The following is a 27,290-nucleotide window of genomic DNA, read 5'->3' as shown; positions in this document are numbered from 1 at the left end:
TTTTTCCTGATGGAGATTTTGAACTCTTTATCCTTAATATAAAGAATGATAATCCCTTACATCTGTACAATGCCTTAGTACTTTTTAAAGTGCTGTCAAATAAAAGAACATTTTGAGCCCATTTTATGAGGCTGTTTTTCTGTTTGTTTTTTTTTTAGAAAGGACATAGATGATAGGCAGTAGATAATCCATCTAGGATGAAGTCCGTTGGAGTGTGGGGGGTAAATTAAAGGCCTTATTATGGTTTCTTCTGGGTGTATAATTCTATTTTTCAACAAGGCTGTGACCTTTTCTAAAAGAGTAGTAAATACACTGCAAAGGAATGAAGCAGTTAGAACATGTTGACTCCTTACAGTGATGGTTTAACCCAGGTTCCCCTTATTACACTGATTTATGAGGCAGGTGCTATTACGAATCACCAAGCTTATTACAACTATTTTCATTTCGGTATTGTAAATCTAAAGCACACCATGATATTTAGAGATAGCTGGAGCGACGGTAATTTCTGTGAAGTCACATAGGCGTTCTGTGCATGTAGAAGTCATTTGGCAGATTTCTCTTTTTTCCATTTCCACCCAAGTCGGGATTGGTAGGGAAACAAGGTTGGGATGAGTATCCAAACCCTAAAGGGCAGTGTGGTGCCTGAGAAAGTCACTGGCCTCGGATTTCAGACGCGGGGGTCCTGGGCTTGCTGTTTTATCCTTTTTATGAACTTCACTCATCTATAAAAGAGGAAGGTTACTTCAGCAAAGGCTAGCTTCTCTTGTGAGCTGGACCCATGGATCCCTGAATGGGTGTATTACATGGCTTTCATTCCCTCCCTCCCGTGACATGGGAACTGCTCCTTCTCAACACTCTTGAAGACAGAATTTTGGTTTCCCTGAGGAACAAGTGTTTGGCCACGGCTGCGAAGGTCCCTTTCAAAGTCGATATGCAGGGATATTTGAGCTTTGAGGAAGTTGCTTGTATCAGACACAGGTTGGGGGTACACTTAGATTCAGGGAGCAGCTATGAGGGAGTGTTTCTTCTGACTTCCTCTTGCAATTTGTGTCTTATCCTTCAGTAGAGCTCTTGTATCTAATTGTCCAAAGTCTTTTGATCACTCAGACCTTACACCTGTGTCCTCTTGAACTAGTCTTTTCCTCCAGATCCTAGCCCATCAGCTTCTTCCATCAAAATCGAGATGTCCTAGCTTAGTGAGGCACTGCTCCCTAATTGCATAAAGTAGCTTACAAGTACCTGTTACATCCACAACCACAATACACAGACGCATTATTATCACTAATGATAGAATTATAAATACAAAACGGTTGATGAGGAAAAGTCTTTGGGGTCAGGGGTCAGCAGTCTTTCCCACAATCAGAATCAAGCTAATGAAGAAGGTAAAACTACAGCAGAGCCCAGTACACTGTAGTGCAAATGACATTCAAAAATGACCTTCTTAGGCCGCCCAGGTGCAGTCTTCTGGAATGGGACCTTGTAATAGGAATACTCTAGGTTCCTTCTTTGATTGTGTAGGCAGAACACCAACACTAGAAAATTTTATCATTAGTAAAGATTTTGACCTCTTGTGGAAAATTCATTGCTGGATTTTTGGGGATGAAGCTGAGAAGGCATTCATTCAGGTTTGATTTTGTAAGGATAGAGTGCAATGTCCTGAACCCCACGGCATTGTCAGCTAGGAGAAAAGGAACACAATGATGACAGGAAAACTACTCTTACTGAACAGTGGGAAAGAACATATGGGCTGTCATGCGGTTTAGGAGCACATTTTTAGAGTAAATTTCTTTAAAATAAGCAAAATTTACCCTCTTAAAAGCTACTTATACTCTGAACCTTATTTAACATTCAATCTATAGCATTTGACCTTCATTTTCATGCTGTGTTATATTGGTAGTTATTAACGGATTTCATTTGACATGATAGTTTTAAAATTAGACAAGATTGCTAGCCAAAGCACTCTTCATGCCTTTGATCAGGAAGTGAGAAGGATTCTCTCTGGGCAAACAATGAATGTTTTTGAATAAGGGACAGGCAGGGGTAGGCAGGGAGAGATAGGTAGGGGGCCATGGGATCAGGCTCACACAATTCAAAATGTGGGAGATGAAAGGAAACCAGAGATAAGGGAACAAACCAGACCATCCTGTCCTAGGTGTCAGAGGTGAGGTCTTGTTATAACAGCTACTTGTGACCAACCAAGAATTACCGGACCCTAAAAAAGGAAGTAAGCCATTGAAGGTGTTATCACTAGTCCTTAATCAATGGTGCTATCAATAGAGTTGTTAAACAGATTTAAGTTCCCTGGTTAGCTTTCTATAAAAGACCATCCCTAAAAGCCCTCAGTGGCAACCCTTTTGGACTCCTCTCACTCCTGAGAGCTTTTTCAGTACCCTTGCTTAATAAACTTCTATCCCTTTAGTCACTCTCCTTTGTCTGTGGGAGTCATTCTTCAACTCCGTGAGACAAGAACCTCGCTCTCCCGCATCATTTTTAGGCCCCTAAAAAAGGGAAAATCAACCCAACTGGTTTGTTATTGTTTTTATTTTAGGTGCCCCCACCCCAATCCCCATCACTTCTTTGGTTTATTTGTTTACTGGTATATAATGTCCAATAAAAGAAAACATAAAATATACCTGCATTTTATTTAAGGAAAAAGACCCTTTGGACATGAAATCATTTCCAGATAAAGGGCAAATATTATTGTTTCTTTGTTCAAAGAAATTATTTTCTGTTAAATGCTCAGTTCATTCTGTGCTTTTATCTTTCTGTTGAATGTGCTCTCTATGACCTCTTAGCTAACAGAAGCCTTTGATATGTATTGTATGATTATAAAAGTGCAATGCCTAGTTGAATAGGCAAACTTAGAACCAAATAATGGGATTTATAGAGCAGACCTGCTGCTAACAGTGATGTAGCACGCCTGTCTTCTTAGAAATGCTGAGTTGGTTAAACATGGGGATTTAAAACTTTTAGTTTTTTTGTATTATTGTAGTTTTTAAAACAAATTATTATTTTCTTGCGTGTCTAAAGGTAGATCTTTTATAATAATAATTTCTAACACATTTGCATAAATTTTAAAAGTTCATGGCATTTTACATAAATTATTTCTTTCAGTCATCACCACAGTTGATTATCTCCATTTTATAGATGAAAATGTGAGGTTCAGGAATATCTTCTCGTTTTATTAGTATCAAGTATCTGGTGAGTGGTGAATCTAATATTTAAATATGGTTTTCTAACTCCAGTCCTGGGATAGTGGGAGACGAATTTGTTGTGGTTCTTTACAAATCTATTAATGTTATTTTTCTTCTGTTGAAACCTTGGTTTTCCTATATTTCCTTCTTGATTGCCTGAAAGAATCCCGAAATGTTGAGTGTTCTTTTTTTCCCCGTCTCTTTTTCCACAGTGGACCTTTCCCTGCTTGACAAAAGAGAGGCATGATTCTCATCCATCCTGAATCTTACTACACTCTATTGCCATGGGGCGAAAAGACTTCCTGTGGCCTCCTAACAGACACTTGAATACAGTCTTTTGAGAAAAATATTTATAATAACAAAACAGAGAGATTCCTAAGGTCTGTTTAAGGGCATGGGACCTTGCTTTACCCATAGAATAAATTGAAGTTAAAGAACTAGTCCTGACTGCACCCCTGTGACGAACCGTGTGGAAAACTCCTGAGAATTTTTGCACTTTGTAATGGGAAGTCTGAGATACCTCTTCTCTGACTCCTATCCCCCATTGGTTGAAGGATGCCAGGGTCATTAAATCCCCACGCATTGCAGGCTGTCTAGCACATGTTTGAGCAAGCTCCAGTGACAGTGAATGAAGCTTGCTGGCAGAGAATCTCAGAGGTAGCTTTTCAGCGGGGAGGCTGTATGTGTGCTGGGAACTATGCCATGTTGCTGCAGGTAAACGCTGAGGTAAGCTGAAGGAATGTGTAATAGTGCATGTGTGCATATGACTGTGTGTGTGTGTGTCCAGATTTCAGTGAGGTTTTGATGACCTCATATATTTAAGATGTCATTGTGAATAGGGACTATATCCAGAAATGCCAGGATTCTGCCTTAGCCAATCTGCCCTCATCATAGAGCTTCCTGAACAAGGTATAAACATAAATTTCTCCCCAGTGCAGAGCTCTCTGGAATATTGGGCTGGAGCTCATGACTTTAGCTTAAATCCTGAGTGGCACCTCTTTCTAACCTTACACAAAAGTCCTACTACTTTTTTAGTCATGGGGCTTGAAAGGATGATTATGGGTGAATGAGGATGATTATAGTCCATGTATATATTCCCTATATATAAAAAAAAGATTCACTGAAAGGAGTAGGTTGACATGATTGTGCGGGCTGGCAAGGCAAGTCTGAAGTCCTTCAGGACTGTCAGGAAGGGCAGGCTGGAAACCTTTGGTGTGAACTGCGGGTGCTGTCCACAAGCAAATTCCTTTTACTTTACAGAAGTCTCGACTCAACTCTTAAGGCCTTTCAACTGATTGAATGAAACCTCCCCAGATTATCTGGGATAATTTCCCTTACTTAAAGTCAACTGATTATGCTCTTTAATCAAAATACCTTCGTAGCAATGCGTAGTTTAGTGTTAGATTGAATAATAGGGAGCTCTAGTCTGGCCAAATTGACACAAAGTTACCATAGAGGACAGATGAAGAAAGAGAGATTATCTGGGACTCACCCAGATGAGGCAGGACCTGGCTCTTATTTTTTCTTATGTCCTGAGAAGAAAATGGTAGTGAAAGCCACATACTTAACACTTGACTTTTACTTTGACTCTAGGCGTGTCCATTTGTAAGTGTAGTTCTTTTAGTGACAGGGAATTGATCTAGTTAGATTGGTATCACCTCAGGAACAGCTAAGTTGGGGTGGTACAATTCTGATACCAGTTCTTTTTTTTTTTTAATTATGTTCAGTTAGCCACCATATAGTACATCATTAGTTTTTGATGTAGTGTTCAATGATTCATTAGTTGTGTATTAACACCCAGTGTCTGGTATCAGTTCTAATGTATGTGATGTGTTGTTTTTTTTTTTTTTCTCTCAGTACCAAGTAATTCTCAGACACTGTCTACTTGGAGATAGCCATCAGATCCCACAGGTTAAGGGTTCAATCCATCAAGAGCGCCCTCTCCCAGTCCCACTCCAGATGCTAGCCACAAATCCAGAGTTGTGACCCATGCTTCTCCTCACTGGCTATAGATTGGAGAGTCCAAGGACACCCTCTTTGGGTTCAATTTATTTGTTGGAATGGCTCACAGAACTCAGAGAAACATTTTACTTAATAAGTTACTAGTCTAGTATAAAAGGATATAACTCAGGAATAGTGAATTGAAAGGAATGCATAGGGCAAGGTATGTGGGAAGGGTCATGGAGCTTCCATGCTCTCTCGGAGAGTACCACTCTCCACACATCTCCATATGGTCACCAACCAGGAAGCTCTCCAAATCTTGTCCTTTTGAGTTTTTACGGAGACTTTATTACCTAAGTATGACTGATATAACTCATTGGCCACTGGCAATTGATTCAATTTCCAGCCACTCCCTTCTCTGGAGGTCTGGGGTGGCAATGAAAGTTCCAGTCTTCTAATCTTGTTGGCTCTACTGTCACATTCCAAAAGCCATTTTGTTAACATAACGAAAGATCCCTTTATCTCTCTCCTTAGGAGATTCCAAGGGTTTTTAGAAGCTCTGTGCCAGGAATGGATAGGGACCAAGATCAAATATATATATTTTTATTGTAAATTTTAATGTCACAGTTGGTTAGAAGAATTTTCCCACTTTTCTCCCTAAAGTGTGGATAGGTAAATAGATAGGTAGGTGTGTGTGTGTAATTTTTTTTTTTTCTTTTAAGCAATTAGGCTAAAAGCCAAACCTATTATTAACTAGAGATATGGTCGCTCTTTGCAGGGGACCAGTAGGGCATCAGAAAGTCCTTCACCTCCCTATGTGTAATTGCTTTCCAGGGTACACAGCTTTTACACAGTTGTCTGGGATCAGTGAGAAACTGGGGAGTTCAGGCTTGCCAGGGATGCTTGTCTGCTGTCATACAATAGAATCTCTAAAACGGTCATATTAAGATATCCATTAAGTTAACTGCAAAGTTATATCATATTTTGATTGAATATTCTTTTTCTTTCCTGTTGTGTTTTACACTTAATGATGTCGTCTAACCTAGCACATTTGTACATGTTATACAATGGGCAGTTCACGATGTTACACTCCTCACTCATTACCATCAATTCAAAAAGACCCAAATTCAAACAAGATGAATACAGTATTTTCTATTATTAGTTTTCCATAAAGAAATTAAAGCCCACAAATGGAATCACTCATCTTGTAGAAATTGTTTAGTAAAGTTCAAGTCTGAAAATATTCCTTATCCAATGTTTCTCTTTTGTGAAGTCCCAAACAGAGACTACTCACCCATGTACCTAATTCATGACCAAATTCCTTCTTCAGCAGCTATAGCTTGAGCTGTCCTCTGTCCGCTGTATCTAGTGTAGATCCTTCATGATCTCCAAAATTGTACTCATTCATCAATTAGTCCGATGTTTCTAAAGTTCCAAAATCTAGGAAGATACATAATATCTTACCACTAGCGTCACATTCGTAAAATTTACAATATACCACTCCTCAGCTATTGTAGTAATTTTGCTGGATAAAAAACGGTATTCCTAAAACTCATTATGTTTTATAGACCTTCATTCTAATTGCCAACCATAGGCCATGCTTGAATCTAAGGAATATTGTGATACTTACAATGGAGGGACTCTCTCATTGGGTATTTATAGAGAACTATTTCTATTTTTTTCTTGGGGGGGGGGGGAGGAACTTATCCATAACTACTGTCTCCTATCTCCTCTTGTCACAAAGTAGCAATGAAACCACATTTTTCTATTTGTAAAGCTCAGCTTTTGGTTCTTTCTTGAGGATCTTTTCTATTCTTTAGTTGTTAATCTTTTGGAAACCTTTTAAGAAAGATTTGGTTTTGTTTTTGTTGTAAGTTCTTAATCAACAGATAAAAGAAGAGACCAATGAAAAAGGGCACAGTGTCAATAAAACTCAGAACAATAAAAACTTAATTAGAAAGCATGCAAGAATTGACAATACAGTCATTACTAAAAAGAAAAAAGCCAGCCATTTTGAAACTTAAAAAAAGAACAAATAATTTATTGGTCAAATGAGAAATCATTATGGAAATCAGAAATACATAAACCTGAATGACAAAAACTGCATATAAAACTTATAATAGGATACAACTAAAATGCTATTTGAGAACAATTTATATCCTGAGGTGTTTATAGTGGAAAAGAAGAAAGACTAAAAATTAATGAGGTAAGCACTTAGGAGACCAGAAAATGAGAAGGAATGAATTCAGAGAAATAAGGTAATGAAGAAAAAAATCAAATATCAATAAGATAGAAAACACTTCTAATGAAGAGGATCAAAAAGGCTATAAGTGACTTGTTGAAAAGCTCATTAAAGTGGCAAGTCCCTGACAATATTGATCAACTTAAAGGAAAAAAACAAGACTAACGGCACAAATAAACTAAGAATGAAAAAGGAAGTACAGATTCAAATATATAGTAAAAGTGTAGAGAATTTCATAAGCAAATCTATTTCAGTAAATTTGAAACAATAAATAATAAAAATCCAAAAAATTTCTATATTCAAGGGGAAATAGTCAGCAAGAATAAACCTATAACTCTTAGGGAAATGTAACCCAATGGGTGAAGTCTTATAACAAATATAAAAGCAAGCTTTTCAGGTGCCTTCTACCAACCATTTGAGAAACATTACCAATATTGCTGAAAATCTTCAAGAGTATACACATAGAAAAAAATAAACTTTAACTCATGTTATGGGACCAGTAAGTAGTCTGATCAAATGAAAAAATGCCTACATGAGAAAGGTAATTAAAAGTAAAATTCAATGGTGAAGGTAGATGCAAATATCCGAAACAGGAATAAACTTAACCAAATTGCTTAAAGACTTGTGCACTGAAAATTATAAAGCATTAGTAAAGGAAATGAAAGACGATAGGGATAAGTGGAAAGTTCATGGATTGGAAGAATTAATATTGTTAAAGTGTCCATACTACCCAATGTGATCTGTATATTCATTTCAATCCCTATCAAAATTCCAAAGGCATTCTTTTCAAAAATACGGGAAAAAGTCTTAAAATTCAAATGGAACCACGAAAGAATCCAAATAAAGCAATGTTGAGCAAGAAGAACAAAGCTGGAGGCATCATGTTTTCTGATTTCCAACTGTACTGCAAAGCTTTAGTAATCAAAACAGAATGGCCCTAGCATAAAAAGAGACACATAGAGCAGTGGGAACGGAACAGAGAGCCCAGAAATACACTTACAACTTTATGGTCAAGTGAACTTTGACAAGAGTGCCAGGAACATACAATGGGGAAAGAACTGTCCCTTCAAAATAGCTTGATGGTGGTGATTATTTCCTATGTCAAAACATTAGGAAATCATGTCAAACCTAAGGTTTGACAAACCTATGTCAAAACATCAAGTGGTGTACCTTAAATATATACAATTTGTATTTGTTATATCACAATACTGAAAAAAAGAAGAAATGGTGCACATCACTTGGGCTATACACTTTTCCCAGAAGTTCTTATCATATATATTATTACATAACATTTTAATAGTCAGTAGTGGTATATATTTATTCCACTAACCTGTGAGTGAACTCATTGTGGGCAAGGAATACAAATTAACCATCTTCATATGAGCAAATTCTTGCAGCATGGTAGATGCTCAATAAATGTTTTGTGGAATCCATGCATAAATGCTAGGGTAAATTTGAGATCACCAAATACGAGTGTTCTTAAGATTCCTGGGCTGTGTAAATCCTACGTCCCAACTTTTATCATGAAAAATCCAATAAATTTACTTGGGGTTTCCATTTTCATAGCCTTTGAAGTGAGAAAGAGTTTGCCCCTTGTAGAGAAGTAATTTATTGTCCAATTAGTGTAACTAATGAATGTTGTAGTGAAAGCAAAAGGGTTACAGAACCAAGCACCTAATGAAAATATGGGCATTGGAAAAAGAGAATTAGACAAAGGAACAAAGAAGTCATAAAACTCTTAGGATGAAACATTACAATTTATTATTTATGAGCCATTCATCTGGGAAATAGTAACTAAGAAGTGGTATGTATGTTATAAAGTGATTAGCATGCCGCCAGCTCTGCCATTAGCAAGCTGCTTAGCATTGGGCCAGTTATTTAACGTCTTTGGACCTTAGGTTCTGCCTCTGAGTGTTAAACGTGTTGGCCCTCCAACAGCTTAGGTCCCATCTGTTATTTTACGCCATGGTTACACTTTTCTCTTTGTCATATGTTCTTGCTTCAGAAAGTAGAAAATGGTATTCTGCTCAGTTTCAGTGACTAATCCAGGAAAACATTAATTTTATATGTATGGAGGGTGACATCTGCAGATTGGTTGTACCCCGATAATTCAGGCCTAAGATTTATGGAGATGAGATGTCTTTAAGGATAATGATATATAATTGTAATTCCAGACAGTTTTGTGACAAGGAAATTGAAACAAATAATATGAATGCAGTACATCCGACAGGAATTGCTTGTTTCCTGAATGTGTGTTCTAGCACATAGAAAGAAGAGGCCGAGAAACACACTAGAGTTCAAAGAATTTTAATTGCAGGGCTTATGAAGATTATCTGAAGCTATCCATCAAAAGTGCTTACCGTAGGGCAGTGTGGTACACTAGATAGGTCTGAGTTCAGAATCAGATGGAAATGGGATTAAAATTCAACTCTGCTATTAACAACTGAACTTTAAGAAATTTACTTAATTTCCTTGCATTTAAATTTCTTCATCTATAAAATGGGAATCATAATACCATAAAAATTACATGATTTTATGATAAATTAATAAATCACCTTAAGTATTTGGTACATAGTAGGTACTTTAAAAAGGCCCTTTAGTTTTGGTTTCATTTAAAAATTTTTTTTTAGGTTTTTATTTTAATTCCTATTAGTTAACATACAGTGTTATATTAGCTTCAGGTGTACAATATAGTAATTCAACACTTCCATACCTCCCTCTGTGTTCATCATAACTAGTGCACTCCTTAATTCCCATCACCTATTTCAGCCATCCTCCCATCCTCCTCCCCTCTGGTAACCATCATTTTATTCTCTATAATTAAAAGTTTATGTCTTGATTTTTTTCTCTCTTTTCCTTTCGCTCATTTGCTTTGTTTCTTATATTTTACATATGAGTAGAATCATATGGTGTTTGTCTTTCTCTGACTGACCTCCTTTGCTTAGCATTATACTCTCTGGCTCCATCCATGTCTTTGCAAATGGCAAGATTTCATTCTTTTTTATGGCTGAATAAAATTCCATTATATATAAACCACATCATCTTTATTCATCACTAGTGGACAGTTGGGCTGCTTCCATATCTTGGCTGTTGTAAATACAGCTTTATTTATTTCATGGATCTTAAAATTTACATAGTAATCCATAGCACTGACACATGAAAACAACCCAGTTATTTAATAATTCAAGAAATACTTACTGAGAGTCACCAGATAATTTTTTTTAAAGATTTTACTTATTTGTCAGAGAGAGAGCACAAGCTGGGGGAGTGGCAGGCAGAGGAAAAAGCAGGCTCCCTGGTGAACAGGGAGCTGGATGCAGGACTCAGTCCCAGGACCCTGGGATCATGACCTGAGCCAAAGGCAGATGCTTAACCGACTGAGCCACCCAGGCATCCTTCAGGTAATTTTTTTAGATGCTAGATATACAAAGGTGTGCCTAGACAGACATGATTCCTGACTTCATGGAGTTTACATTCTAGTAGGGAAGATAGATAAATAATAGAACAAAATACCATTATAAGTTGTGATAACTGTAGGAAGGAGACAAATTGGAATTATGGGAAAATAGTGAAATATTGGGGAGTAGGGATCAGAAATCTATTGTATTAAAAGAGGAAAATGTATGAGTTTAAGAGTAAAGTAATAACATATTACAGTAAATTCAGGAGAATATGCACAAGTTGGCAAAATACTATAGGGAAACAGAATAATGCGAGCAAATGAAATAGTGGTTTTATTATGAGCTGAGCAACTGTGGTCTAGGTAGTTTCACTTTGGAGGAAGACTGGGGCTGGATTTGGGAAAGAAAGAAGAGATCATCATGGGCTGTAGTCTGGATTAGAGGTAAAAGGGTCTGTAGCAAGCCTGACCACTTAAGAACTTGTTGGATACTGAAGAGAACTTTTCCATGACTTGGTCAGGGCACATAAGTGAGGACTTTGTGAATCACGTTTCCTCACGTATAATGTCTAATACTTTCAGTCTGTACTTGAAAAATTGAGAGGGAGCAAGACAATCAGTAAAACATGAGGTAGGGGGAAGAATTGATAGTGTGACAAATAAAGGGTTTTAGGTAACTGTGCGAGAGTAACCACCACTGATTTCATTGAGAGTAACTGAAGGTTTTGGACAAAATCTTAACACTATGGCCTTCAAGGCAGTAGAGAGCTATAAGGCAGTGAAAAATTAAAGGAATAAGACCTGAGAAAAGTCAGAAACAGGGATGAGTCCAGTATTTGACTCATAAGACAAATTGAGAATTATAAAGGCACCATGTATATTGGATGTCATTGGGGCATTACTTGTAATAGCAAGAGTCCAGAGTATCTTAAAGGATGATCAGTGATTGAATGGACAGACAAAATAGGTGGTTATATGATAGAGTACTGCACAGAGTGTACATAGAATTAAACAGATCTACATTTATCCGCATAGGTAGGATTTCCAAAATACAACAGTGAATAAAATGAGCAAGTACCGTGAAATGCATAGATTTATATATTTTTCAGGCATGCACAAATAATTAGATATATTTTTATGCATACATAAATGTTTAAGAAAGGAATAAAATAGTTGTTTAATATAGGTAAAATCCTACTTTAAGTCATTGCTTGCATTTACAGGAGCTAAAACCATAGAACTGACAGAGATAGTCTAGCAAAGAAAAAAGCCCATAAACTAACTACATACATACTACTACTCAACCTACTAAGTTTTCTACCTCTTTATGAACTCAGATATTATTTGGAAATAATAGCTTGCATAATAATTTGCTTTTCCAACTGGGTATAAATTATTTCCCCAAATACAATTTTATATCTGTTGGTAGGTATATAAGAATATAACAGTGAAAGGAAGCTTAGAAGGTATTAATTTATGGCATTAAATATCTTTGGCGGGTATAGGGATGAGATTGGGGATAATAAAAGAAATGCACACAAAAAAATTTGGGACCATATCTGTTCTGCTAATAATATTATGCCATTAACTGGAGGGTATTTTTGATTGAAATCTTGTGAATACTTCTAGTATGAAAAATATACTTTTCAAGTCAATATGTTATTTAAAGTCTATGTAAATGAAAAGGAGAGTTTTCAAAGGGGAAGAAGTAATGCACTATGTCAAATTGGTTTTTCAAGGGAAATAAATGAACCGAGTATGAAGAGGCAAGAAAATTCTCAGGACCTCTATGTGATCTTCAGTTCTGCAAAATCCCTAAAACAATAGCCTCAACAGCTGTCACCTGGGCACCTGTTAGTAAGCAAAATATTGATTAAAATGTTGATGATTAATCAGTAATCAGTGTAACTTTTAAACTCTTAGAAACATGGTGTAGTGCATACTTTAAACAGTGATTTAATTAGAACCTCCATTGGTGGAAATACCATATACTCTTATATTTTGTTGAGGTAGCTTGTGTAATAGACAAGCAATCTCAGGTAGTGGGTAGATTGAAAATTTCATCGTGAGAATATTTAATGTTTTCTTTCAGCATGGTTGCTTTTCACCAGTGAATTTCCCTGTATGCACTTGTTCTATGTCCACCACAGCTTACATTTGTTTGTCCTACTCTCTTTGGCTTTGTCTTTCCCAAAGCCTTTCTCATTCTTCACTGTTCTCAGCCATATTCATTATCATGTAACTTAGTATACTTGATCATTCTTTAATGTCATATTAGTATTTCCCCTGTTTCTCATAGTTCTTATACATTATGTTGTCATTTTTCGTTTCCTAAAAATGTGTCTATATAAATACTCAAATAAGTGTGTAGTTGTTTCTTGGGTAATGTAACCTCTCAGAATCATGTTGAATAGAGTTAAGTCTTTTGCTCAGGTTACACGTAAGAAGTTGATGCATAAGAAAAAAAATCATCTATAATAAAAATTATTTCTGAAAATTTTCTTAAATCACCCACAAAATGCAGTATACCTGGTGTTTGTTTGGAATAGATTATTGCTTCTTCAGGTTAGTTTAATTTAGCCATTGAGTTAATTGGCTTAAATCTTATATTTTATATATGTGTGTATGTGCATGTATTTAATACACATACATATTTAATACATATAGACAGTATACATATTATATTCAGTATGTATATAAAAAGAATTACTCACTTTATGGGAGACACCCAAGAACTGAGGCCAACTGAAGAAAGAGCAGTCATGTTTCCTATCTAATACTCAGTCCTGTCAATGAGTGGAATATTTGGGAATCAAATACACTGTTTTTTCTCTTTGTGTGTGTCTCACTGATTGTGTTTTCGTCCTCCCCTTCTCCTGGATACATAAAAAAAAATGCACATATGTGCAATATAGGATGATTTACTGAAATGAATGTGTGAATTATTTTATGCATTGAGTTAATTCCAACACAGCAAGATTTCAACTTTGAGATTATAAAAATTTCAAATTCATGTTCATATGAGTACAGTAAATAAAACTTAGCTACATTGATTCTGTCGTCTCTGCGTTTTCAACATTTATACATGAGAATGTGAGCTTTTCATGTAATTTCAGGGTATTGACATTGGATGTGATCATTCAGAAATCACTTTCAAAAGAATCTTAGAAAAACATAGATTTTTTTTTTCTGGAGATTTTTTTTCTATAGAATTAATGATATTTCTTCTATAATTATATATTTTGTAGAATTTGCCAGTAAAACAATCTGCATCTGAAAATGTGTCTTTTAGAAGGTTTTTTTTTAAAGATTTTATTTATCTGACAGAGAGAGACACAGTGAGAGAGGGAACGCAAGCAGGGGGAGTGGGAGAGGGAGAAGCAGGCCTCCCGCGGAGCAGGGAGCCCGATGCGGGGCTCAATCCCAGGACCCTGGGATCATGACCTGAGCCGAAGGCAGACGCCAAAGGACTGCGCCACCCAGGTGCCCCCTAGAAGGGTTTTAAGCTATGACTTAAATTTCTTTAATAGTTATAGGACTGCATAGGTTATCTGCTTCATTATGGGTGAATATTAATAATAGTTTGTGCTTTTTGAAGAATTGGACCATTATCTTAGTTGTCAGATTTATGGGCATAGGGTTAGTTGTTGGTAATATTTTCTTATTATCCCCTTAATATCTGTGAATTCTAAAGTAATATGCTGTCTTTCATTCCTGATAATTTTTGATTTCTCTCTCTCTTTTTTTGTGTCCTGCTAGAGATTTATCAATTTCATTGATCTTTTCAAAGCACCAGATTTTTGGTTTCATTTTTACTATTTTTGTTTTAAAATTTATTGATTGCTGCTTTTTATTATTTTTTGCCTTCTGCTTGATTTGGGTTTATTTTGATTTGATTTTCCTGGTTTCTATTTATTTATTTATTTATAGTAACATATAGTGTTATATATATATTTGTTTCAGGGGTACAGGTCTGTGATTAATCAGTCTTCCACAATTCACAGTGCTCACCATCGTATGATTTTCCTGGTTTCTTAAAGTAGAAGCTTGAATTTTGAGTTGAGACCTTTCTTCCATTCTAATATTAGCATTAAATGTTACAAATTTCCCGTAAGTACTGCTTTAACTGTGTGTCACAAATTTTGCTATGTTGTATTTTCATTTCTCTTCACTTCAAAATACTTTCTAATTTATCTTGAAACTTCTTCTTTGACCATGGATTATTTAAAAATATATTATTTAATTTTTAGGTGTTTGGCTATTTTCCTGTTGTTTTTCTGTTATTGATTTCTAGTTTAATTTAATTAGAGTAAAAGAACATATTTCACAGGATTTCAATTCTTTTAAATTGGTAAGGTTTCTCTTATAACTTAGGAGAACAAGCCAAACGTTTGTTTCATGATTTATCTTGATGAATGTTCAATGTGCCCTTGAAAAGAATGTTGTGTTCTGCTCTGGTTGGGTATAGAGTTCTATAAATGTCAATTAGATACTGTTGGTGGATGGTATTTTCTTTTCTTTTTTCTTTTATTTTTTTAGAGATGAAGAGAACACATGTGAGTGCATGCCCAACGGGCAAGGGGCAACAGAGGGAGAGGGAGAAAGAGAAACTTAAGTAGGCTCCAGGCCCAGCATGGAGCCCCACATGGGGCTCCATTTCACGACCCTGAGATCATGACCTGAGCTGAAATCAAGAGTTGGATGCTTAACTGACCGAGCCATCCAGGCACCCTGTTATTTTCTCAGTTCTTCTATATTAGTGTTGATTTTCTGTTTACTAATTGTGTTCAGTACTAAGGAGTTTTGAGGTCTCTGAATATGTTTGTGGATTTAGCTATTTCTCTTTTCAGTTCTGTCAGAATTTGCTTTATGTATTTGGGAACCGTTGTTAAATGTACCAACATTCTTTACTGAGAAATAGCATTTGCGTTTCAACAGTTCAAAAAGGAGGCTAATAACTAAGGGATTTATATTTTAATGCAGTACATTATATTACATATAAGATTTACTGAAGATGAAAAGCTTATAAGTTTTGGAAATACAGTTATAGAAATAACCTAATTATATAATCTGTGAAACAATCCAAATCTGAGCAAAGTATGATCTCTTCTTCTTATGTCATAATGAGGATTCGTATAAGATCTATCAAGAGTTACAAAGAAACAGCCTTAACTAACTTTGCCACCTGGAGAAGATAATTACAGTTTAAGAAATGATTCTTTGCAAACTAGATTGTAAATGAGAATGTCATGAACTCAGCACTAAGTAGCTTGCTTTTCAAGTCTATTAGAAAAGATGACTTTTTTCCATTAAAAAAAATAAATATAAGGAACTTGGAAGTCATCACTTCATCCTAGTAATATGTAAAAACCTGAACAGAATGAAAAATCAGCAATTCTTTTCGGCTCCATAAGAGATGGGAGGATACAGGGCAAACAGCTGCCTTGAAGATGGGAGACAAGCGAATACAGGGACTGATGGCTTACTAGAGCAGAGATTCATGAGTAGGAACCAGTGCCAGTGTAGGAAAAATGGAACTGTGTTTGGTGAATTGCTGGAGGCTCAGTGCATAGTTTTTAACTGTGAGAGTTAAAAACTGAAGGGGGATGCAGTCACGGGAGGCACTCTTAGTATTCTAAGATGAACCTCTGGGAACAGTCCTTAATGTGTATATGCCCAACACCATAGTATCAAAGCACATGAAGTAAAAAGTAATACAAAGGCAAGGAGAAGTAGATGTATTCACTGTAAGAGTTGGAGGCTTCAACAGTATCAGAAGTGGACAGATCTAGCAGGCAGAATATCAATAAGGATGTCGCTGAACTCAGTGATGGTGTTCAGTCATGATGGTAATCAATCTTGTGGATATGATTGACATCTATAGAACTACTTCGTCCAACAATGACAGAATACATACGCTTCTCAAGCTCACATGGAACATTTACCAAAATGGACCACATCCTGGGCCATAAAACACACCTTAACACATTTAAAAGACCACCATAGGATTAAATAGAAATCAATAATAGATAACTGGGAAAATCTCCAAATACATGTAGATGAAACAACATGCCTCCAAATAACAGATGGGCCAAAGAAAAAATCTTAAGAGAAATTAAAAAAAAAATACATATTTTTTAAAGATTTTATTTATTTATTTGAGAGAGAGAGAATGAGAGACAGAGAGCATGAGAGGGAGGAGGGTCAGAGGGAGAAGCAGACTCCCTGCTGAGCAGGGAGCCCGATGCGGGACTCGATCCCAGGACTCCAGGATCATGACCTGAGCCGAAGGCAGTCGCTTAACCAACTGAGCCACCCAGGCGCCCTAAAAATATTTTTAATTGAATGAAAATACATCTTATTCAAATTAGTGGGATACAGTGAAAGCAGTGTGTGGAAGAAAATGTATTGTGCTGAATGCATACATTAGAAAAGAGGAAGGATTTAAAATCTAAGTTTCCATCTTAGGTAACTGGAAAAAGGAGAGCAAATTAAATTCAAAGTAAGCAGAAGAAAAGAAAAGAACAACTGCAAATAATAATTGCAAATAACTGAAAACAGTTTGAATACCCTACCAGGTCATAAGGAAAATGGCAAACTTTTACTTGCTCTTATCTTTGCAAAATAAGATATATTTAAATATTTTATGTAGTTGCAATTTGTATTCTTTAAAAAAGTTAAATGTTTGTAGATATTTGCCTTTATGCTTAATTTGCCTGAGCTTGGAAAAGCCGAAGTAAAATAAACTTAAATCTGACTAGCAGCTTTTGTTTTTATTTTCATTATGCTGAATACTAGTTTTTTACATGAAATTTAACTTACCAAGAAATTGTATTTACACTGTACAAATGTCCAAAATTAATAAAGTTTTATCTGCAAATTATTAAATAGAAAGTATACATTTTTAATGCTCTAGATTTTAATTCCTTCTGTATATTAGGACTAATTTATGTTGTGGATTTAGAGTTTGGGAATCTCTCTTTTACTTAAGATGTGGACGTGGAGGTGAATAAGACATTTTTCCATTAATATTGTGTTTGTAAAAAAATTTTCCTATTTTTAAAAATGTGATGGCAGAGCATAAATGCTTTATTCAACATTCTGCATTGATTATAAATAAAATTATCATATCTAATATATCACAACCTTATACATCTTTGAAGGTTCAGCACAAATTATTTTCCTATGAAGTTTTTCTCATCTGCTATTGTTATGGGTATCAGTTAAAGCACATAAAAAACATGCACACAGAGAGCTGCCCATTGGAATCAGCCTGGGAGATACTTCCTCATGGAAATCCTTGGGCCCCTTCCGGATCTACTGAATCAACATCTCTGGAGTACTGCAATGTTGAAAACCTACTGAAGCTATTCTGAAGCTCTCTGGTTAGGAGTCCCTCATTTCCAGAAGCCCCTGACATGGCACATTTCACTGTCTTGGGTTTCACTTTGAGAGTCCCTACCAGGGCTTCTAAGAGGTTGGCACATTTGTCATCTTGGAAGAGGACTTCAGATTTCGCACTTTCCATCAGCATCTAATTTGAGAAAATACAATGTTAGCCAATGCAAAGTCTGTTTCTTGTCCTCATATATGGCAGATTTACATGAACTTTGAAAAACATCAAGCTATAGGTTATCCAGGATTACAATTTAACAGTTCACGCTCATAAATTCATTGTAATCTCTTGCCAGATCCAAACAGTGATGAAGTAAATGCAATGTGCTGTATACCTCCTAACCTTAGGATTATCTGGACAAAGCCCAGAAGAGAGCCAAGACCCATTTAGAAGAAGTGAGTGTATTACAGTGTTACTACTGTGGACCAATTCTTTGTCTACATTTTGATTTTTTAATGGTGGTATTGTTGAATTAATAAAAACAAATAAAAGAGAAAACATACAAACAGGGAAATAACATAAGTAAATCAGTAAACCAATTAATAAAGTACTAAAAGTGTGCAATGAAGGAGTAAAATAGTAATTTATTGTTGCAAAATTATCTCATACTACACTAAATTGCATTCAGTTATAGAAATTAAACACACAAAAACCAGGCAGAAAGAGAAAAGAAAAAAAACTTAACAAATCGTACCAAACACAATACTATTCAAACCAGAGTGTTCTACCCTTTTCTTACTTCATTAGATTTTATTTGGAAATTTTATAATCACTTGCATAATAATTTGTCTTTTCATTTGGGTATATATAAATTATTTCCCAAATATACTTTATGCTGCTTTTTCTTTTTTAAAAAAAATTTTTTTTTTTTAAGATTTTATTTATTTATTCATGAGAGACAGAGAGAGAGAGAGAGGCAGAGGGAGAAGCAGGCTCCCAAGGAGCAGGGAGCCCGATGTGGGACTCGATCCCAGGACCCCGAGATCATGACCTGAGCCGAAGGCAAATGCTTAACCATCTGAGCCACCCAGGTGCCCTGCTTTTTCTTTTTTTTAAATATTTTTATGCACTTCTTAATGATGGTATTTCTGTTTTTTTCCCAAGGTGTGTTAGTACTCTCTGTAACAGCAGGTGTCAATGTTTTTTTGTTAGAGAACACTTTCTTTTCTTTTTTTTTTTTTTAAAGATTTTATTTATTTATTTGACAGAGACAGAGAGGGAACACAAGCAGGGGGAGTGGGAGAGGGAGAAGCAGGCTTCCCCCTAAGCAGGGAGCCCGATGCGGGGCTCGATCCCAGGACCTGGGGATCATGACCTGAGCCGAAGGCAGACAGCCACCCAGGCGCCCCTGGAGAACACTTTATTTTCAATAATTCCTTCAGAAGCACAAGAGTAAAGTGAGGTCACATTTAAGATAATGTTTACTTGTGAATTTAACTTGAGATGCTAAGAGAGGATGAGCTTAAAACATTTAAAACTTTTAAGGAATATGTATTTAGAAAGATATTTTTAGGTAAGTTAATACATTTTTCTGAGTTTGAGTATATGGATATATTAATAGAAATCAAAACATGAAATTAAATTTCTTGGTCAAATCTCCAGAAATACCTTGACAGTTAAAATAGTCTTGAATTCTTGGGGCGCCTGGGTGGCTCAGTTGGTTAAGCATCTGCCGTCAGCTCAGGTCATGATCCTGAGTCCCAAGATCAAGCCCTGCATTAGGCTCCTTGCTCAGCGGGGAGCCTGCTTCTCCCTCTGCTCCTTCCCCTGCTTGTGCGCTCTCTCTCTCTCTCTCTGGTTCTCTGGTTCTGTCTCTCAAGTGAATAAATGAAATCTTTAAAAAAATAATCTTGAGTTACCAACTGTGTTACTTAACAGTTTTTCTTATGAAATCTGTCTTATTTAAGAGGTTGTACATCAATTAATCAGATTAAAGAATTCTCCTGGTCACCTAATAATTTTATTAAGATAGGATTAACTTGATGACTTTTTTCTGAAAATTTTTATAGTGTACATCAGTACCACTTTTCCACTGTGCAAAATTAAGCAGCTTCAGTCTTTTCATAGAGAAAAAAGTTCAGCATGTTCCCATTGTTATTTATTGTGTTTTCATTGCATATCCAGCTGACCAACTTCTCAGGAGTAAGTTGCCTTTATAAAAACTGAAATTTATGTGTATTTTAGTTAAAATTTTTTTTTTTTTTAGTATGTTTGCTGAAATCAGATCACAGTTTTGGAATTATTAGTTTTCAGTGGATTTAAAGGGTTATTATTTGGACCAAACTCATTTACCATTTCAAAATCAGTTTCTCTTTGTGAATAAAGGATATGTATCACAAACAAATATAAATTTTATATGTTTACTGATGAACTACTTTTATGCAAAGAGAATCAATATATCTTCTGCCACCTAGTTTATAGAAAAATGTGCTATGACAGAAACAGATATCCCCCCAAATGATAGTTACCTTAAATTCCATATATGTACATAAACATTATTCTTACATAGCTTCTTCAAGGAGTAAAAATTATATCTACACAGTGTCCAAATATCTGGATGAAAACAGGAAATTCAAATGTTCAGTCTTGCTATGTAGATGTCATATATTTGGATATGGCAATAAGTAAAGGTTTAACACTAAGAACTTTCTCATTGCTGGCATGGTTGTATTGGTAAAGATGAACCCCCAAAAGAATTAGGAAATATGCTTAAAAGAGAGAGAGAGGTGCCTGGGTGGCTCAGTCAGTTGAGTGTCTAACTCTTGATTTTTGGCTCAGGTCGTGATCTCAGGGTCATGAGATTGAGCCCCACGTTGGGGTCCCTGCTCAGGTAGGAGTCTGAGTCTCCTCCCTCTGCCCCTGTCCCACTGTGTGCTCTCCTTCTTTCTCTAAAATAAATAAGTAAATCTTTACCGAGAGAGAGAGAGAGAGAAAGAGTGAGAGTGCACACAAAGCCAGAGAGAGAGAGAGAGAGAGAAAGAGAGTGAGAGCACACACAAAGCCAGAAAAAGGAAACCAAATATTCATGAATAGTAGTCTATGTGAAAGAAATCTGAAAGAACAAGCAGGAATTGGAATACTTTCATGTATGTTGAGAAAGAGATCATGATCATGATGTTAGCTGTCATGCCAGTGTTAACAATGCTAAATGCTGAGCAACAGATGATGAACCCTTCCCTGAATGGAAGGCTCAGTCAATATCACAGGAAGTCTTCCCTCTTTCTTTTTTCAAATCAGAAGAAAAAAACAGATTTTTGGAGGGAGAGTGGTTACACCCCCATAGGTGCTGAGATGGCTAATAAAATCTGGACTTCCTTTGTTATTTTTGGTTTTACTTGGCAGGTAAGGGAGCCAATTTCACTTTTAATTATAAACTCGTGACTTTTATCTTCAACCAGATTCTGGGTCCCCAAGCATTAGCATTGCCTTTCGTGGTCTTGATTATTTTTTCTTAATTTGTTTTCAGAGAGTTTGAAAAGTACGAGCATTGGGAGGACTTCTTGGTTAGGGTGGTAATAAGCTTATTTTAAACACACAAATACACACAAAGAAGCAATGGAACTATGATATGAAATGATAGGAAATAACTGAGCAACACTTCCAGTGGTTCTTGGGTGCTTTATAAGATTTTATTTATTTATTTATTTATTTATTTATTTATTTATTTAGAGAGTATGAATGTGCATGGGGGCAGGGGGGAGAGGGGAGAGCATATGTGGAGGGAGAGAGAGAATCTCCAGCAGACTCTGCTTTGAGCAAAGCTCCACCCGGGGCTGGATCCCATGACCCTGAGATCATGACCCAGCCAAAACCAAGAATTGATGCTCAACCAACTAAAGCACCCAGGTGCCCATCTTGAGTGCTTTATAAACCATTGTTGAACAGGAGGCAGCAGCTAAGATTCTACAATGATTGTGTTGTTAAAGGTATGGGATACAGGGTGAGGGCCCTCAAGGTGGGATGGCTAGAGTAATTCAAGGGTGCCCCAAAGTTAAAAAAACAAAACAAAACAAAACTTGGACAGAGGGAGAGAGTAAAAGCCTTATGAAAGAAGAATAAACTGAGGACAGTATAGAGACCAGCGTTCAAACAAATCAAGCTGCCATCTCTATGATGAAGTCGGTGTGCATCTAGCAAGCTGGGATTCATGGGGTGGAACAATGCAGTCTACCAGCAACACTCATGGTCCCAGGATTTCTTAAAATTGGCAGGGACTGAAGTTATACTAAGGTGGTATGGGGGCAGCTTTCTTCCTTGCTCTGATGTTTGAAATAGCACTTCAGTGATGGGTCTGTAAGGGCCGATTCTATGGAAAATGAAAATAAATTTCCCATGTTGGATGTGTTAACATGAGGTTTTGATAAAGCCAAAGTCTCTGCCTTCAATAGCATTCTCCAGGTGCTTGGAAAGCTGGGAGGCTTAGATAATTATGTTGAATGCACTTCAAGTTTCCCTTGAGTGTCTTCTGAGGATAAAAAAGACAAATTCTGGGGCCAGGTGTATAAAATTTGATTGCCTAAGAATTTTTAGCAACTATATATCTGTATGTGTAATACTTGAAAAACTCTAAGATGCACATTTGTTTCCCATTTTAACCTTTGGAGTTTTAATGCATCTTATTATTAACATGTATATTTAATGTGGTGGTGTTTTTGTTTATCCTGGAAAAATGCTGTTATCCTGGAATCATATAAATTCAGTATGTGTAATTGGAAACAGTGAAGTGAATCCCCACTCCCAACCCTTGACCCAGAATTGTTGAAAGTGACAAAAAGAAACTTCTGCTGTTCTCCATAATGAACCTAGGCAGTGAATGATTGCTCTTTTTGCACTGTTTCTTAGAGGGAAAAAATATACTTTCTTGAGGTTGTAGGGAAAGACAGAGAACTCAGGAGGGAAGGAGTGATTGGTTTATTGAGTCAGATGTTTCTCATTGGAGGATAGTCCTACTCCCAACGGAATCTTTCATTTGTCCATGTTATTGTAGACTGATTTACTGATTGGATATGAATTATTTGGGATCGCTCTGTGTTGTGGATCACTGGGAGGGTGAGTTGTTGCAGGGGGAAGGATGGGATTTCCATGAGTAGGGGATTGTTATGAATGGGTTGTGTTCCCTAGGTGGAGTGTGGTTTGTGCGATGGATATTTGAAGGAGGAGCTATTGAGATGAGTACAAGACCAAGTCTGTAATGTGTGTACCCTCAAGGGGACCTGCTGTGAGAGATTTAACATTTTGATACTTTTTTTTCTTCACTAATGGAGATTATTTTTCAATTGTCTACATTTATATTTCACTTGAATTCTCTCTCTTCAGCAAATTCTCATTTACATGTGTATTGTGGTATTGAGAAGAAGCAAAAAGTGGTGTGGGGCAAGCATATATGACCTGTCTCACGTTTACCAAACCTTTCAACATTGAGTCTGGAATTTGCAGTGACAATGCCTATTTGGGCTACTTTAGGATTCCAAGTTAGTGACTAACAATGAAATTCACATTGGCCCACAGTGAAATTGAGACTCTTCAAAAGATGAGATTTCAGAAAGCAGGATGAAGAGACCATTTCAGACAGATGCAAGAAGAAATTTTAGGACAGAGGCATCAGCCCATCCTCCCTGGGAGTCCACTGGTACATCATTTTGCCTTAAGCTATTCTTTATAGTTGTTTTCTTCCATTCAAAACCCACAGATTTTTCTGAAAGCTCCAAATTCTTTCAATAAAGACTCCTGTAGTGCCACCAGTTTTGGATTTAGGGGAGCTGTGGGAGAAAGAAGAAAAGGGCAGAGCAGCAGGGTGGTTTATGATTATTAATGAGTGATTGTAACAGAAGACTCTACTAGCCAGAAAGATCTTCAGAAAATAGCACTCCAGTGACAGGTTAAGAGACATACTTGAAATTATTCCTACTTAGTGGAAACCCAAGTTTCTGACTCCCAGAAACTTGGGTGTTTTGTACGCTTTCTTATCATTGCCAGCCTATAAACATTAATCATATTTATCTACTCATTTCATCAGTTTGTATCAAGGAATTTTACCTGGCAACATTTGGTTAGGGTGAGTTTTAGTCATTCTGTGTACTCAGTGGTAGTAAATATGTAACATCTAGCCTGGTTTGGTCTTCAGTCAGGTTTGTTAGAATTTTCTCATGTACCTGGTATTTTATTTTATTTTATTTTATTTATTTATTTTTTTTAAAGATTTATTTATTTATTTATTTGAGAGAGAGAGAATGAGAGAGAGAGCACATGAGAGGGGGGAGGGTCAGAGGGAGAAGCAGACTCCCCGCCGAGCAGGGAGCCCGATGCTGGACTCGATCCAGGGACTCCAGGATCATGACCTGAGCCGAAGGCAGTCGCTTAACCAACTGAGCCACCCAGGCGCCCTGTACCTGGTATTTTAAAATGCTATTTAAAATCCCTCAAAACGATTATCTCCATTTACATTTATTGTATTATTCTAATAATGCCAGATGATGAATTCTGTCAAATTTTATACCAATTTGGAGACTCAATATATCAAAATCTTATATGTATATGGTATCTCAATGCTGGCCAATTTAATTAAAAATAAAACTTAAAGCCTTTAGCATGAAATTCATGTATTTTTTATGAGAAATTTTCCCATATGGCTTGGTGCACAATCAGGAGAAAGAATGGTTGACTTACAAAATTTTATGGGACAAATTAAAGATATCTTAAAAAAAAAGATTTTATTTATTTATTTGACAGAGAGAGAGACAGCGAGAGAGGGAACACAAATAGGGGGAGTGGGAGACGGAGAGCAGGGAGCCCCATGTGGGGCTCAATCCCAGGACCCTGGGATCATGAAAAATTAAAGATATTCTAACCAAAAAACAATCAACCTCCTGACAGACTACTCAGTATTTTAGACTAATAGTTTATATTAGAGGAAAAATGTATTCATTTAAAAAATGTAATATATCCTGTTATTTTTGGTTCTTTGAATCATTGTAATCTGAGAAGCTTCAAGTGTTTAATCTGGACCACAGTTCTATGCAGAAGAGAGATAAACAGAAAAACAGACAGGTCAAGTTAATTATTTAAAATCAGTGAACCACAAACTTGAGGGTTCTCTGCCACCAAATTTAGTGCTTTGTCCAATACTTGTTTTTGCATAAAGAACATAAAACATTTGTTGATGTTGTTGCTAGGCTGTGTGTTTCTTCTGCTGTTAGTTTATTTGGTATGACTTAAAATCATTCAACGTCTTAAATTCTGAGATCTCTTTTAAAATCGACACAGTGTGCTTAAGTCACTAAACTTTGATTTTTTTCCCCCCAGGCTTCTCTGTGAATATATATTTTATTCTTAAGGACTCAGGGCTTAAAGTATATTCAGCCTTTCAGTCTAAACTTAATTAACAGCTGCCAGTCACATTTTTAACTACAGTCTTTGAGTTAACTTCCTTAGGCAGTTGGTCACCTAAACATACTGCCACATTGGAAAATCATCTTTGGCAACAGTAGCATTTATAGAAGCTGTCCCAGAGGTTGCAGAACGGAGAGACCCATAGACCAAATTAAAGGCTAAAATCGAATGGTTTCTTTAATCAATTTCCAAAATGCAGAAAGAAGCAAAATATTGGTGTTGGTTTATACTCTGAAAATAGTGAGATGCAGGGCACCTGGGTGGCTCAGTCAGTTAAGCATCTGCCTTGGGCTCAGGTCATGATCTCAGGGTCCTGGGATCGAGTCCAGTGTCAGGCTCCCTGCTCAGAGAGGGTCTGCTTCTCCCTGTCCCTCTGCCCCCTCCCATACCCCCCACTTGTATTCTCTTTCTCTCACATATATAAATACAATCTTTAAAAAAAAATAGTGGGATGCATCTGGAATGCAAAGAACACACTACCTGATCCTGTGTTAAAACAGTGTTCATATGCTCGTTTCTCTCTCCTTCTGCCTCATCAGCCTGCTCTGCTGACAGTGTAGTTACAAGAAGCAGAGTTGAGGTTTAGAAAGGGCACTCAGCAGATAGAAGGTCCTCTGACCTATCACTTGCTTGTTCGATTAGAGAGACACAGGGGCAAGTATGCCTGGCCAATAGCTGTAGATCACTGACGACTTGCTGAGCAGCCGTGGATTTTATCTGTATGTCTCTGGCAGAGGTCACATGGGACCAAAATGGGTGTCACCAGTGGGTGACAGTGTCACACTAGGGATCACATTACTGGCAACTGGGAGCCATATGATCCATGATTTCTGAATATTCACGGTTTAAGCAGTCTTCTCATCTCTGTATATGTATATGATTGAGCTAATGTTAGCTCTCATTTTTCATAATTTTATCTGTGTGCAGGGTACATGGACTATATTCTATGCCCAACTGTCTTTATAGGTTAGCAATTTTGTAACTATTGTTAGTAGACCTTGTACATTTCACCCATGTTATTTGTTTATCTTGTTCTCCATAGAAGAGTTTAATATCTGAAAATGACATGGCAAATACATTATAGCCTGACTAGGGTCTGGTGTTCTATTTGCAAAATTTATAAACCTTGGGTCTTTATTTCTAGAAAAAGCAATGAGAATGGGGAAGACACAGCAGTCTGCTGGTTTTTTTTTTTTTCAAGTTTTTGTTTTAATTCCAGTTAGTTAACATACAGTGTAATATTAGTTTCAGATGTACAATATAGTTATTCAGAAATTCCATGCATTACCCGGTGCTCATCATCCAGTCTGCTGTTTTCAACAATTATTTTAGAATAAAAACAAGGGTGGAGAGGTTGGAAAAGGCTAGGGTGAAAAAAAAGGGGGGGGGGGGCAAATACATCAGAAATGATCTGTGTATAATCATCTTTCCTTCCTTCTTTTCTTCCTTGCTCTCTCTCTCCTTCCCTCCCTTCCTATATATTCAATAATGATTTATTTATAGTATGTTAAATCATATGACAATTGGTACTTGCTTTCGAACCCAGAATATGTTACTTTCTAGCCAATGTACTATGTATAATAAAAATGAGTATATTCTGGAGTTATTGAGTGTAGTGTTCTCTAAATGCCAGTTAGGTCAAGGTGGTTGATAGTATTTTTTTTAGATAATTGTCTTTACTGATCTTTTGATCTGATAAAAGAGGTATTGAAATGTAATTGTGATTTT

General features: G+C 36.5%; 1 long non-coding RNA gene across 2 annotated transcripts in view; it reads left to right on the top strand.

Annotated features, from left to right (window-relative positions):
• The window catches only part of LOC118016583, a 452,221-nt gene that overhangs the window by 382,666 nt on the left and 42,265 nt on the right, over nucleotides 1-27,290 (top strand). The window contains exon 8 of one of the 2 annotated variants that reach the window (XR_004680867.1): nucleotides 15,317-15,426. The exons of the other annotated variant lie outside the window; for it this stretch is intronic. This is a non-coding gene — a long non-coding RNA (uncharacterized LOC118016583). Of the gene's footprint in view, nucleotides 1-15,316; nucleotides 15,427-27,290 lie in introns of those variants that run through there. 2 annotated transcript variants of the gene reach the window in all.

The sequence above is a fragment of the Mirounga leonina genome, unplaced genomic scaffold (assembly GCF_011800145.1).
Source record: "Mirounga leonina isolate KUSES-001 unplaced genomic scaffold, KU_Mleo_1.0 Mir_168, whole genome shotgun sequence".
Lineage (NCBI taxonomy): Eukaryota > Metazoa > Chordata > Mammalia > Carnivora > Phocidae > Mirounga > Mirounga leonina.
Note: the sequence above shows the minus strand (reverse complement) of the source record. Positions and strands in the feature narration are given on the sequence as shown.